Source organism: Mandrillus leucophaeus, unplaced genomic scaffold (assembly GCF_000951045.1).
Source record: "Mandrillus leucophaeus isolate KB7577 unplaced genomic scaffold, Mleu.le_1.0 Scaffold1202, whole genome shotgun sequence".
NCBI lineage: Eukaryota > Metazoa > Chordata > Mammalia > Primates > Cercopithecidae > Mandrillus > Mandrillus leucophaeus.
This window is the reverse complement of record NW_012100344.1, coordinates 72,441-76,470: the sequence shown is the minus strand read 5'-3', so window position 1 is coordinate 76,470 and position 4,030 is coordinate 72,441.

The window sequence follows — 4,030 nt, the reverse complement described above, 5'->3', positions numbered from 1 at the left end:
GAGGCAGGCAGATCACCCGAGGTCGGGAGTTCGAGACCAGTCTGACAAACATAGACAAACCCCAACTCTACTAAAAATACAAAATTAGACAGGCATAGTGGCACATGCCTGTAATCCCAGCTCCTCGGGAGGCTGAGGCAGGAGAATCGCTTGAACCCAGGAGGCAGACATTGCATGGAATCGAGATCGCACCATTGCATTTCAGCCTGGGCAAGGACAGCAAAACTCCATCTCAAAAAAAAAACAAAACAAAACCATAAAATAACTCAGACTTAATTAAATATAACCCTGGTGGTGAATAAATATTTGTCAACGATAAAAAAAATTTATTACTCAGAACAGAGAGGAGAGTCCAATAAGAATCCAAGAGTCTTACCTTTTAATAAAGAAATGAATCCATTCCTTTGACAGCAATATCCTCTCCAGGCCAGGAATTCCATTAGTAGACAGCCTTCTTACAAAAAATTCCTGGCCAGGCATAGTGGTTCACATCTGTAATCCCAGCACTTTGGGAGGCTGAGGCAGAAGGATCATCTGAGGTCAGGAGTTCAAGACCAGCCTGGCCAACATAGTGAAACCCCGTCTCTACTAAAAATACAAAAATCAGGCTGGCATGATGGTGGGCGCCTGTAATCCCACCTACTTGGGAGGCTGAGGTAGGAGAATCACATGAACCCAAGAGGCAGAGGTTGCAGTGAGCCAAGATCACACCATTGCACTCCAGCCTGAGCAAGAAGAATGAAACCCCATCCCCCACCACAAAAAAAAAGTTCCTTTGGAACGGCCTTCTACATAAAGATCTTCAACATGACACTGGAAAAAAGGGTATGGGATCATCACTGGACCTTTGGCTTTTACAGCTTGAGTTATAAGGACAAAAAGAAAAAGGGATATCATTTAAACACAATATGTAGAATAGAATAACTATTAAATCTGTATTGGTCTTTAACTTTTATACTTTTATCTTTACTTCTGTTAATATAATTGAGTCTAAAGAAAAATAGCAATAAAATAAAAATATTATTGTTCAAAAAATTGAACAATAATAATCTGTTCAACGCATTATGCCAGATAAATCTTGCATCTCAAAAGTAGGACAAATGCTGTTCTTCCAGTTCTGTCTACCCGTAAATGCAATATTTACATGTATTTCTAATGGGTTATTAAAAAGAAAATGAGTTCATTGTTCTAGAAAGTATGAAAATTTTGACAACATGAATTCTCTTGTCCTGGCACATAATTAATACTTAGAGGCATATTATTTCATGTGGAGGGTACCATTAAAAGAATTCAATGTTAAACCTTAAATAATGAGTGAAATAAAAACAACAGCAAAAGTGCTAATATTCTGTTTATCAAAATCTACAGTGAAATATCCCATTAAAACCGGTTGTAGTGACTCACACCCGTAATCCCAGCAGTTTGAGAGGCCAAGGCGGGTGAATCACCTGAGGTCAGGAGTTGGAGACCAGCCTGGCCAACACAGTGAAACCCCATCTCTACTAAAAATACAAAAAGTAGCCAGACATTGGGGAGGGCATCTGTAATCCCAGCTACTCAGGAGGCTGAAGAAGGAGAATCGCTTGAGGCGGAGGCTGCAGTGAGCCAAGATCACGGAATTGCACTCCAGCCCAGGCAACAAGAGCTAAACTCTATCTCAAAACAAAACAAAACAAACAAACAAAAAACAGTAAGAGAAAACTGGAGCTAAGTCCTACTCATTGTATTTACTTTCCTAAAATAAAACAACATTATTAAAAAAATTATGGCCAAGCCCAGTGGCTCATGCCTGTAATCCCAGCGCTTTGTGAGGCCAATGTGGATAAATCACATGAGGTCAGGAGTTCAAGAGCAGCCTGGCCAACATGGTGAAACCTCAACTCTACTACGATTACAAAAATTAGGAAGGCATGGTGGCAGGTGCCTGTAATCCCAGCTACCTGGGAGGCTGAGGCAAGTAGAATTGCTTAATCCCAGAAGGTAGAGCTTGCCATGAGCTGAGATCACACTACTGCACTGCAAGGGCAACAAAACAAAACTCCATCTAAAAAAAAAAGAACTGCTAGCAGGTGCAATTATTCACAATATGTAGAAATTATTCTTTTCTACATATTGTGTTTAAATGATATCCCTTTTTCTAATTGTTCTTATAGCTCAACCTGTAAAAGCCAAAGGTCCAGGGAGACAGGATATGATCTCACTGGCTATCCTTCCATTTTAGTAAATCTAAACAGTGTCATTCCATTCTGTTTCGTCCCCACTCCAGAGCCAAAACAAGAAAATCAATTCTATTTCTATTTCTTTAAAAACATATCTAACTAAATCTAATTAAAAGATAATATGCATGGCTCCACACTCTAAAAGAAAATTCTGTCCTACGTATCATGGACATTTGACGAATGCTTGTTCAGTTGACCAGTGTAGACTTCAATAATAATCTGTTCAATGCATTACACCAGATAAATCTTGCATCTCAAAAGCAGGACAAATACTGTTCTTCCAGTTCTGTCTACCTGTAAATGCAATATTTACATGTATTTCTAATGGGTTAATAAAAAGAAAATGAGTTCACTGTTCTAGAGAGTATGAGAATTTTGACAACACGAATTCTCTTGTCCTGGCACATAATTAATACTTAGAGGCATATTATTTCATGTGGAGGGTACCATTAAAAGAATTCAATGTTAAATCTTAAATAATTATTTCACATAATCTTCTAATCTGACTTAAGATTGAAGACCTACCTCCTGAAGCTGTTTAATCAAGTTGTAAATCTTCACCTGTTGAATTCATAAGTTCATTTCTGAAAGGTAAGAATACTTAATATTCACTAGGCAACATTAAGCAAAATAATATCCACTAGTACATATTTAACATTTCATCAACAAGGGTGGTTGTGATAAGAAAAGACAGGCTGGGCATGGCGGCTGACGCCTTTAATCTCAGCACTTTGGAACGCTAAGGCAGGCAGATCATGAGGTCAGGAGTTCGAGGCCAGCCTGGCCAACATGGTGAAACCCTGTCTCTACTAAAAATACAAACATTAACCATGCATGGTGGCAGGCACCTGTAATCCCAGCTACTCAGGAAGCTGAGGCAGGAGAATTGCCTGAACCCAGGAGGTGGATGTTGCAGAAACCACGATCACACCACTGCATTCCAGCCTGGGTGAAACAGCAAGATTCTGTCTCAATCAATCAACAAAAATGTAAGAAGGAAGCATTTACTGTGCATGTATATGCCTGGTATTACGTGAAGCACTTTACTGTCTTATCAAATCTTCAGGATAGATCTTCAGTTCTCATGACCACAAAAGAGGTCACTAAAGCTCAGACAGGAGAAGAGACATGGCCAGCCTGTGTCCCCAGAGCCTACGGTCTTACCACCAGGTGAGACCGTTACACTGCTTCCAGGTATCACATGTTGTGAGATTTTTACTTTAAAATGAACCAAAAAAAACCAAAGGCAAAAAAGGCATAAGCTATCAAAAAGTGGGAGAAACACTAAGAGAACCTTAAGCACGTAACTAAAAATATTATGGAAATGTTACTGAATTCATTAGCAAATTTAATTCTAGATTTTCATTGAGGAGTAGGTTATATTGCTCATGATAAAGAAAAAAATGTTCACTTTAAGTATATTAACATAAATACCATCAATATGGTTTATCATGTTTAAACGTTCACTTAAAGCAATTCAGTTAAAATTCTGCATCTCATACAATTTTATAGTTTGCTAGTAGGTTACAAGTAAATAGTCATCCAAGTAAAAACAGTAAAACACATGATGTTTTCCACTGGTTATTGCTCTTTTTAGGTAAGCACTTTGGTTATTGCTCTTTTTAGGTAAGCACTTGATATATACCAACAGACAGAGGATAATAACAAATTGCTAATTTCTTTCATCATTATACAAAGGTGGCTTCAGGACAGAATAGTGTAAGTGCAATGACGAATTTGAAATCTAATGTCAACTCAGTGATGCAGCAAGATAAAAGTAGAGACAATAGGGGCACCTTGGTGAGTACTGA